The 11,891-nt window shown below is 42.5% G+C and overlaps 1 long non-coding RNA gene across 2 annotated transcripts in view; it reads right to left on the reverse strand.

The window, feature by feature from the left end:
• Positions 1 to 7,914, reverse strand: part of LOC147367084 (uncharacterized) — a 555,865-nt gene extending 547,951 nt beyond the window's left edge. For both annotated transcript variants that reach the window (XR_015169162.1, XR_015169161.1), the window contains exon 1: positions 7,463 to 7,914. This is a non-coding gene — a long non-coding RNA (uncharacterized LOC147367084). The remainder of the gene's footprint in view (positions 1 to 7,462) is intronic.
• Between the last annotated feature and the right edge of the window lie 3,977 nt (positions 7,915 to 11,891).

Here is an 11,891-nt window from a genome sequence, read left to right on the forward strand (position 1 = left end):
TCCTGTCACCTTAAGTCAGCCCTGGATTCTGCCCCCAGGCACCCCAAACTCCTCTGAGTCCAAAGACCCCAAGCCTTGGTAAAGGACCACCAAAATCCCTCTCCTTCCTCTGCCATACCTTTTAAGTGATCAACCAAATTAATACTGACTGAGCACCTACCGACTGGCCTCTCTCAAAGGCTGAGCTCCAGCAGAAACGGCCCTTCTTGTTCCAGATCACTTTAGTTGTTGTCTGACCCACTTTTTTTTTTTTTTTCATTTTACTTCCATCAACTTCTGGCTCAAAAAAATAGTATTTCTCCCCAAACTGACATTTACCTATAAAATGTTATGTTTCTATTCTGCTGTGGCAGGAAATGGGACCGATCATCATATGCTACATAATAATGGAAAGAGCAAGTGCTGACAGTTTTTGCCTTTTCTGCCTCTCCTTCTCCTTCCTGAGATAACCAAATTCAGACAAATGACCAAAGCTGCAGATAGGAAGAGGTGCAGGGAAACAGAGCTAAGGAGTCAGTAGAAATGGATCCTAGTCCCAATTGCCACTGAAATGACTTATCCGACCTTGGTGAAGCCACTCAAGGCCCTCAGGGCCTTGGGACTCTTCATGTGAAATATTAGGGGTTGGACATAGGTCCCTGACTGTTCTATATCTCTATGGTCCTGCTTGCCCCGAAAACATTAATTGGATTTTACATCATTTGGTTTCATTTCTGGACATTTACAATTCTCTGAGTAATGGGTAACATTCACAGCCCAATTACTTTCCCAAGCTCATCGAAATTTAATTTGCTGCGTGCAGTGACACACAGCCTGAGTTTGACTAGGAAGTCAGCAAAGCCACACCAGTGATTTACACAGGGCTCCCTGACTACAAAATTTACCACCAGGAATGTCTAATGAAAGTTTTTCTCATGTAAACATATAGCTTTCACATCAACTGGAGTAGGAGCAGATGAGCTTCCTGAGACAGAATGTACTAGACAATACGCTCCTTTTCACATAATGAGCTCAGAAAATTCTGCACTGAAATGAAGGGTCTTGGAGTTATTATAATGATTCATAAATGAGAACTCTATCTCTTTCAGGATTTCACAATGCTATTTGCATGTTAAAAACACCTGACCCCTGGAGGCTGCATTTCTTCTTCTGCAGCTCTAAAAATACTATGACCTCCACATTTACATTTAAATACTGATACCTGTGCATTTTTACTCTCCATCTACTGGAAGGTTTTGGTGAGGAGGGCATTTTGACAAAATTAATGTGACTTTCAGAGGCAAGAAATATTATTAGAATTTAGAAGTCACTGATGCAACCATCATTAAATCGCTGGATCAAAAGCATTTTCTTCTTCCTGTCACTGTTTTTAAAACCATACATCTGTGCTGCCCAAAGTGGCAGGCACAAGTCACATGTGATTGTTGAACATTTGAAATGAAGTGAATCCAAGCTGAGATGTGCCTTAAGTATAAAATACACAACAGATTGCAAAGATTTTGCATGAGGAAAGAAGGTAAACTATTTCAGTAATCACTTTATACATCTATGTACAGACGACTTGTTGAAATGATAAAAGTTAGGATATCTTGAGTTAAATAAAATAGATTATTAAAATTAATTTTACCTGTATCTTTCTAGTTTTTTAAGGCTTCTAGAAAAGTTTAAACAGGTTGATCACTTATTCCCACTGAACAGCTCTGCTCCAAACGTCTCATAGTATGGTATCATGCTTCATATACCTAGCTCATACACCTAGCATATACATCTTAACTTAGTCTGCAAATTTTTTCTAAGGGTTTAAAAAGTGCCATGCTCCCTGCTTGACAGAAGGAACTGGAAAATGAAAGGACAGTTCTTAAGGATCTAACATTTTAGAAGAGGAAGTAGAAGTAAAGAAGCTTAAAATCTACTTGATACTCACTACTTCCCAAGCAAGGTCCTGACTTAACTTAGGAGTGTTCATATAAAAGAAGAACATTCAGTCGCCTTTGTAGCTCTGCAACCCTTATGATTGAATCTCAGGCCTAGTTTTTATGTCTTGGTCTGTGTCCAGATTTGGTGGAGCCTGAAGCTTAAGGAAGCCAGCTTTAGTTTTTGTTTTTGTTTTTGTTTTTAAAAAATGTTGGGGGCGGGATACAAAATGATAACAAAATGGTTGAGAGATGTCTCCCTCCAGAAGACCACTGACTCAGGTCATGTGGGAATGACTAGGCACTTGGTTAGGAGGGTGGGTTAGCTTTCCCTGCACAGGAAAAAGCATGGGTAAAGGTACTTGTGGCAAGAGCATAGAAGGCACCAGTAATGTAAAGAAGTAAGGCTGAACAGAACAGGGCCAGGGACACATTACATGGGGGCCTGCATTCCAGGCAAGGGCATGCCAGTTTCATCCTTGAATACAGTAATTGGGAGCTACTGAAAGATCTGGGATGACATAAGGCCAGGCACACTTTCAGCACATGTACCCACCTCTCCACAGAAGGTAGTATTTCCAATTTGAGGAATCACACCAGACTGTCCCAATGTTTAACATATCTCAACGGTCAACCCCCAATCCTGTGTGCCTACATTACAGAATGCCCTTTCCCATAAAATGTCCAGGGAGTTCTCTGGGTTGGCTGGGGTTCACTGAGTCAGTGTTATCTCCCACCTACCCACTAATTCTAGATCTCAGGCACTGTTCTCCATCACCCAGGAGGGGCTGCTGCTTCTGAATGAGCACCACTTTCTAATCCAGAGACCCAGTGTGGCAGTTAGCGCTGGAAAACGCAAGAGTTTTTATATAACAAAGAGTTTGGAACCTGGACAAACAGGATTGTCCCAGGGGCCTGAAAATGAAGGGATGACAACATTCCACTTTGGGTGACCTCAGCCAATGACACCTCAGACCTAATGTGGCCTGGCACCTCAGGACACAACTCCTCAGACTCCCTCAAGGAGCCAGTCTCCAAATCCCAACCTGCCACCCAAGGGATTTGCTCAGGTAAGTCCTGGACCCCTGTGGTCAGACACAAAAGCATTGTTTTCTGTTGATGACCTAGGATGAGATGGAGTCCAGCCTATCGGTCTCTCTTCTTTATGCACTTTGAGTGGCCTCTGTGGGGGTCACCTCAGTTAATGCCTAACTGGCAAACCATAACTTTGAACTTAGATATGAACCTGTGAACCCATGTGCTACTTGAGCTAACTGACTTACCCATTTTCCACAGATTTCTAGGTTCACCTACCACTAGGTCCTCTGGCAAAAATAAATAAATTGAACTTCTACCTTGTCAAATACACAACTACTGTGGGAGTCACAGAAGGACCTGGAACTCAATAAATGTACCCTCAAATTGCTTCGGAGAAAGCAATGGCAACCCACTCCAGTACTCTTGCCTGGAAAATCCCATCGACAGAAGAGCCTGGTGGACTGCAGTCCATGGGGTCGCTACAAGTCATACACAACTAAGCGACTTCACTTTCACTTTTCACTTTCATGCACTGGAGAAGGAAATGGCAACCCACTCCAGTGTTCTTGCCTGGAGAATCCCAGGGATGGAGGAGCCTGGCGGGCTGCTGTCTATGGGGTCGCACAGAGTCGGACACTACTGAAGCGACTTAGCAGCAGCAGCAGCAAATTGCTTACTTTGTCCTATTTTTAAAGTAAATCCCCACTGTAGACCTCTGTGCATGCTTGCTCAATTGTGCCCAACTCTTTGCAACCCCACCGACTGCAGCCCACAAGTCTCCCGTGTCCATGGGATTTTTCTGGCAAGAATACCGAAGTGGGCTGCATTTCCTCCTCCAAGGGATCCTCCTGACCCTGTGGCTTCAGAGACTCCTGCATCGGCAGGTGGATTCTTTACTACTAAGCCACCTGGGAATCCCACTGTAGAGCTCTATAGGACAGTAAATACCCCTGACTCCTCCAGGCCCTTAAAGGAGGTCTGATTACACTTGGGCACTCAGCCTGGCATCCTAATGGTACTATCTACCTTTTATTTCATGATCAAGAAAGTGAAGCTCCTTTCAACACAGGGATATTGAAGAGCAAGTGTAATACGAGTGACTGAACAGAGCTAAATTCCAATGTTGAGAGCAATGTATTTACCTTAATTGAGGCTAAAACACCTGTGAACATCTTCAAGAAGGTTGGAAGTCATGCTTGTAACTGTTCACCTAAATGCAAGCCTTAAAATGTCTTATAGGGTTTTACAGACCATACTGTGGCCCCTAAAATTCATATGTTGAAGCCCTAATCCCCAGTGTGACTGTATTTAGAGATAGGACTTGTGGGAATGCAAACTAGTACAGCCACTATGGAGAACAGTGTGGAGATTCCTTAAAAAACTGGAAATAGAACTGCCTTATGATCCAGCAATCCCACTGCTGGGCATACACACTGAGGAAACCAGAAGGGAAAGAGACACGTGTACCCCAAAGTTCATCATAGCACTGTTCATAATAGCCAGGACATGGAAGCAACCTAGATGTCCATCAGCAGATGAATGGATAAGAAAGCTGTGGTACATATACACAATGGAGTATTACTCAGCTATTAAAAAGAATGCATTTGATTCAGTTCTAATGAGGTGGATGAAACTGGAGCCTATTATACAGAGTGAAGTAAGCCAGAAAGAAAAACACCAATACGGTATACTAACACATATATATGGAATTTAGAAAGATGGTAACAATAATCCTGTATGCGAGACAGCAAAAGAGACACTGATGTGTAGAACAGTCTTATGGACTCTGTGGGAGAGGGAGAGGGTTGGAAGATTTGGGACAATGGCATTGAAACATGTATACTATCATGTATGAAATGAGTCGCCAGTCCAGGTTCGATGCACGATGCTGGATGCTTGGGGCTGCTGCACTGGGACGACCCAGAGGGATGGTATGGGGAGGGAGGAGGGAGGGGGGTTCAGGATGGGGAACACATGTATACCTGTGGCGGATTCGTTTCGATGTTTGGCAAAACCAATACAATATTGTAAAGTTTAAAAATAAAATAAAATTTAAAAAAAAAGATGGTAAAAGAAAATAAAAAAGAGGTAATTAGATTAAATGAGGTCGTAAGTATGGGGCCCTAATCCAAGAGAATTGGTGTCCCCATATGAAGAGGAAGAGACACCAGAGATGAGCATGCACCAAGAAAAGGTAAATTAAGCACAGAGCAAGAAGGGAGCCATCTGCAAGCTAAGGAGAGAGGCCTCAGGAGAAACCAAACCTATCAACACCTTGATCTCAGAATTCTAGCCTCCAGAAGTGTGAGAAAATTAATTTCTGTTGTTTAAACCTCCCAGTCTGTGGTGTTTTCTTATTGCATCTCCTAGCAAACTAGTATGTAGGATATCTGAACAGAAGAAATACAAGTTAATTTAGCCTGTTTTCCAGTTTGAAGAAAGAAACTCAGTTTCCTTTTTCTCCAAAAGAAGTGTGATTTGATGATAAGGTGATACAGTGAGGAGGTGGTAGAGGAACTTTTGAATGTTTTCTACCTGCCAGGAACTACTCTAAATGCCATGTAAACATTGAATCATTTGACCCTCCTGAGACTAACGGTAGATGTTATTACCCACCAAGTTTAGCTGAGGAGAGGGAGGGTCAGGTGACAAACACCAGTGTGAGATGTAAGAATAGGAAACCACTATATGTGAGATTCAGACAGGAGGTACAAGACGAAAAGTCAGAAAGAGAACTAGAATTCATATGCGAGGCCTTGCCTCTTCTTGACATTTGGCTCTTCTTGTAGGGGGCTCTGTCACTCTGGTGGTGTAACCACCTTTCATTTTTTGTATTTTATGTGTATAACCCCAATGCAATGGGATTAAATATGTGCTCCCTGGGAAGCACTATAAATCCCCCCAAAAGGGATTTCCTGAACATGCTCAATGTCAGCCATCTTTCACCCTTAGAAACTTTAATTACACCATTCTATCTGACTTTCTATGACCCCTTATTCCTAGATCTTGTTTATTCTTTGTATGTTCATTTAAATTTTAAGATTAATTCTTCCAGTGGTTATCACACCAAAAGACATGTAAAAATCATAGGAAGTCAACATTTCAAGTGTTCATTTTAGATGTTATCAATTGTTTTCCCACACCATGCTATTTGCAAAATAAATATCACGTAACTCTGTTACATTATGTTTCTAATCCATTATCAGTCAGTTCCAATGGACTAGTGCTTGAGCAACAGAAAGCTTATCTTTTTAGCACACATAAACCTGAAGTTTAGTTCCTCAATTTTTACAACTCAGTATTCTAAATGAGATACCTTTGAGAATCAAACTTAAAAGTTAAATTCACAGCCTCTTGCTCTCCGAAAATGAATGCAACACACATATGCCATGCAAGGATTAGAAATTTGTGCTGTCACAGGCACTTAACTGTAGAGTTTAAGTCCAAGTTATGTAGGGGAAATGAATTTTCATTTTAGGTTTACCATGTAAGTTTTCCTTTGTTTCCAATGAACATAATATTCTTTTAAACGTACAAATGTTGCTTCTGGAAATCCACCCCCCACTAACCCCACAAATCAGAGAGAGTGAGGCTGAAAACAACAATTTCAATACTGGATAAATGTGAACACACAGAGAACAAATGAAACAACAACAATAAAACACAGATGAGCCAGAAGAATTGTATATATTGAGGGGATGTGTCCAGATATGCTCATCACTAGGGAGAGACTAAGAGGCCCCAGAAGAGCACCCCAATTCAAAAATGGGACTTAAGTTTTAAAGGCTCAGAAATTAGATTTTGTGAATATCCTAGTCAGAAATTAGTTTCTCAAGAACAAAAGAACATAATTCAAATTCATAAGAGACTAATGTAACAGCCGGATTGTTGCTCAGTATATTCTTCCCTGTGGAGAAATCTACATGCAAAGCCAAGCTCTGATGAAGAGACTGAACAATTTACATGTGCTCTGGCATCAGAATATGGCTTCTGTATCTAGGAGGCCCTGAGGCCATTCTCTTAGGTAGGGTTGGATTCACATGGACAAAGTTTTCTCCAATTTTGTACAGTTTTCTCATCAGCAGCTTGAGGAACATTAATGTAGACAAATGTTTTTTGCTATCTCTATGCTGGTTAGAGCTCAGAGGTGCCGCCACACTTCTAACTCCCAGCATTCAGAGAGCATGATGTCATGTAATGGTACCCCCTTTAATAGAGGAGTTTTCATTTAGACTTTAATAAGTTACTGCCTATTTAAAATCTGGTTTACCATAATGCGATTTTTTTTTTTTAAGATCACTTAAGGCAGTGGCTCAGCAGTCCCTCAGATCTGTCTTTTGCTTCAACAGTGTTTGGAGGAATCAACCCATGGACTCCCTTTCTTCCAGCCTCTGGCCACCCTCCAACCTTTTCTCCAGGCACAACCTTTATAATCAACCACTCAGCTCTCCTTGGCCTCCAGGACTAGCCAACACCATTTTTTGAATTTAACTAAATTTAATTTAACTTACTGTCAACCACGAGCTCCAGTATTTGTCATAATTATTCCACTGCGGTGGAGGCCGCCATCCATTGCTGGTTCAACATGCATCTGCGGGCACTTCCCTCTCTCTGGGCTTCTCTATCAGCAGCAACAATGTGGCTCTGGATGGTGTGGGCTAGTATTTTCTGCTGAGGAGAAGCTCAAAGGCACCACAAGTCTCTGGAAAATGCAAAATCAATGTTGCAGCTGTGCCCTCTTCCAGGACATGCAGAAGCTTCTCAAGATGAGTGGGGTAAAACCCAGGATGCTATGAAGCCGCCATTCTCAGGGAGAAGAATCTGAGCCAGGCCCTTCTGGATCTTCCTGCCCTGGTTCTGCCATGCAGACTCCCACTTCCATGAGTTTCTGGAGAGCCATGTCCTGAAGGAGCAGCTGAAACTCATCAAGATGATGAGTTTCAGGCAACCACCTGACCCACCTCCGCAGGCTGATGGCCCCCAGGGCTGGGCTGGGCGAGTCTCTCTCCAAAAGGCTCACCCTCAAGACTGACCAGGAGGCTCCAAAGACCAGAGGCCTCTGAGGAGCCCCTCTGGCATCAGGGCTTCTGCTTGAAGCCCCTCTCTGCAGCGACAAGGCAGCTTTTACTACCCTGGAGCTCTCTTCCATGACTTAGATATATGGAAACAATAAAGCTTTTTGCAGCCAAATATATATATATATATATATATATATATATATATATATATATATAATTTCAGTTTTATCTCTTCAAGAGGACCTGTGTGTGTATGTTGCTTCAGTTGTGTCTGACTCTTTGAAACTCCATGGACTGTAACCCGCCAGGCTCCTCTGTCCATAGGATTCTCCAGGTAAGAATACTGGAGTGGGTTGCCCTGCCCTTCTTCAAGGGATCTTCTCAACCCTGGGATAGAACCCACATCTGGCAGGCGGGTTCTTTACCACTAGCACCATCTAAGAAGCCCTCAAGGGAATCTACTACTCAACAACCATCCCTCCAACAAAAAGATAAAACTACACACATAACAAACAGCAACATAGAATGCCTTTTAAAGATCCATTAATGTCTTAAGAAAATTAAAGAGTTAGCCTACTGTGGACAAGCCCTATTTTAAATTCTTTTCATTCTACACATCACATAGTGTGTAAAAAACTAAGTGAAAAACACTACTGAAGAGTATAAAACTGTGTATTCTGCTTTGTACACTGATTTCTCCCTTAGTTTCAAAAGATCAAGATATATCAAGCATTAGAACAATATACTCATATGTGAGAATATTATTGAAAATACAGCATAACAGATTATAGAGAATGAAGAAGTAAAATCAGAGGTGCCTGGGCTTGAGGAAGGAGATAGATGGGCCCCTGGGCTGGGACACCTGGTTTTTATCAAGTGGAGTGAAATTCAAGCTTTATATTCACACAGACCCTCCAAGGACAAGAGTTGAGTTCAGTCACTCGGTCGTGTCTGACTCTTCGCGACCCCATGAATTGCAGCACACCAGGCCTCCCTGTCCACCAATTCCCAGAGTTCACTCAGACTCACATCCATCAAGTCAGTGATGCCATCCAGCCATCTCATCCTCTGTCGTCCCCTTCTCCTCCTGCCCCCAATCCCTCCCAGCATCAGAGTCTTTTCCAATGAGTCAACTCTTCGCATGAGGTGGCCAAAGTACTGGAGTTTCAGCTTCAGTATCATTCCCTCCAAAGAAATCCCAGGGCTGATCTCCTTCAGAATGGACTGGTTGGATCTCCTTGCAGTCCAAGGGACTCTCAAGAGTCTTCTCCAACACCACAGTTCAAAAGCATAAATTCTTTGGCACTCAGCCTTCTTCACAGTCCAACTCTCACATCCATACATGACCACAGGAAAAACCATAGCCTTGACTAGACAGACCTTTGTTGGCCTAGATCTGATAGACAGAGTGCCTGATGAACTATGGAATGAGGTTCATGACATTGTACAGTAGAGAGGGATCAAGACCATCCCCATGAAAAAGAAATGCAAAAAAGCAAAATGGCTGTCTGGGGAGGCCTTACAAATAGCTGTGAAAAGAAGAGAAGGGAAAAGCAAAGGAGAAAAGGAAAGATATAAGCATCTGAATGCAGAATTCCAAAGAACAGCAAGAAGAGATAAGAAAGCCTTCCTCAGTGATCAATGCAAAGAAATAGAGGAAAACAACAGAATGGGAAAGACTAGAGATCTCTTCAAGAAAATTAGAGATACCAAGGGAACATTTCATGCAAAGATGGGCTCGATAAAGGACAGAAATGGTATGGACCTAACAGAAGCAGAAGATATTAAGAAGAGGTGGCAAGAATACACAGAAGAACTGTACAAAAAAGATCTTCATGACCCAGATAATCGGTGTGATCACTGACCTAGAGCCAGACATCCTGGAATGTGAAGTCAAGTGGGCTCTAGAAAACATCACTACAAACAAAGCTAGTGGAGGTGATGGAATTCCAGTTGAGCTATTTCAAATCCTGAAAGATGATGCTGTGAAAGTGCTGCTCTCAATATGCCAGCAAATTTGGAAAACTCAGCAGTGGCCACAGGACTGGAAAAGGTCAGTTTTCATTCCAATCCCAAAGAAAGGCAATGCCAAAGAATGCTCAAACTACTGTACAATTGCAGTCATCTCACATGCTAGTAAAGTAATGCTCAAAATTCCCAAGCCGGGCTTCAGCAATACATGAACCGTGAACTTCCAGATGTTCAAGCTGGTTTTAGAAAAGGCAGAGGAACCAGAGACCAAATTGCCAACATCCGCTGGATCATTGAAAAAGCAAGACAGTTCCAGAAAAACATCTATTTCTGCTTTATTGACCATGCCAAATCCTTTGACTGTGTGGATCACAAGAAACTGTGGAAAATTCTGACAGAGATGGGAATACCAGACCACCTGACCTGCCTCTTGAGAAATCTGCATGCAGGTCAGGAAGCAACAGTTAGAACTGGACATGGAACAACAGACTGGTTCTAGGAAAAGGAGTTCGTCAAGGCTGTATATTGTCACCCTGTTTATTTAACTTATATGCAGAGTACATTATGAGAAACGCTGGACTGGAAGAAACACAAACTGGAATCAAGATTGCCAGGAGAAATATCAATAACCTCAGATATGCAGATGACACCACCCTTATGGCAGAAAGTGAAGAGGAACTCAAAAGCCTCTTGGTGAAAGTGAAAGTGGAGAGTGAAAAAGTTGGCTTAAAGCTCAACATTCAGAAAATGAAGATCATGGCATCCAGTCCCACCACTTCTTGGGAAACAGATGGGGAAACAGTGGAAACAGTGTCAGACTTTATTTTTCTGGGCTCCAAAATCACTACAGATGGTGACTGCAGCCATGAAATTAAAAGACGCTTACTCCTTGGAAAGAAAGTTATGACCAACCTAGATAGCATATTGAAAAGCAGGGACATTACTTTGCCAACAAAGGTTTGTCTAGTCAAGGCTATCGTTTACCTGTGGTCATGTATGGATGTGAGAGTTGGACTGTGAAGAAGGCTGAGCGCCGAAGAATTGATGCTTTTGAACTGTGATGTTGGAGAAGACTCTTGAGAGTCCCTTGGACTGCAAGGAGATCCAACCAGTCCATTCTGAAGGAGATCAGCCCTGGGATTTCTTTGGAAGGAATGATGCTAAAGCTGAAACTCCAGTACTTTGGCCATGCCAAGAGTTGACTCATTGGAAAAGACTGATGCTGGGAGGGATTGGGGGCAGGAGGAGAAGGGGACGACAGAGGATGAGATGGCTGGATGGCATCACTGACTCGATGGATGTAAGTCTCAGTGAACTCCAGGAGTTGGTGATGGACAGGGAGGCCTGGCGTGCTGCGATTCACGGGGTCACAAAGAGTCGGACACGACTGAGTGACTGACCTGATCTTATCTGAAACATAAGACCCAGAAGGGCTGTCGTATAAAAGTGATGTAAACCACCTCTTTACTACACTACTCATTCAGGATGCCCACAATCCTTTCTGGGTGTGCATCTCTGCCTTGCTTCTCACATAAATAAACTGCTTCTCTCTGCGTTCTCCCATGCATTGTGCTGTGTCTCTAATAATAAACTGTGTACCTGTTTTGCAGTTTTTGCCTCCTTGAAACATTCTTGGTTTCAGACAGGGTAAGAATCAGGGAATTTTGCTTCTAGCCTCTAGCCCACAGTGGACTGGTGGCTAGGTTCAATCCCTGGACAAAGAAATAAGATCCCACCTCAAGACTACTGTCCCTCCAAAAACAGGCTCAAATTCAGTGTTCCCTTTTATGAGCTATTCCATCATCACATCCTTAAAATGAGGTTAAAGATATCTAAAGTGTAAGGTCATTTTTTAGAGTTAAAATGTAGTATGTTTGGCATAAGCAGATACTCAATAAATAGTAGCTATCATTGCTGTCATTTTTGAAACACTTCATTTTTTGAGCATTTC

The sequence above is a fragment of the Bos grunniens genome, chromosome 8, assembly GCF_055505025.1.
Source record: "Bos grunniens cultivar Pamir isolate PY7600 chromosome 8, Bosgru_T2T1.0, whole genome shotgun sequence".
Taxonomy (NCBI): Eukaryota; Metazoa; Chordata; class Mammalia; order Artiodactyla; family Bovidae; genus Bos; species Bos grunniens.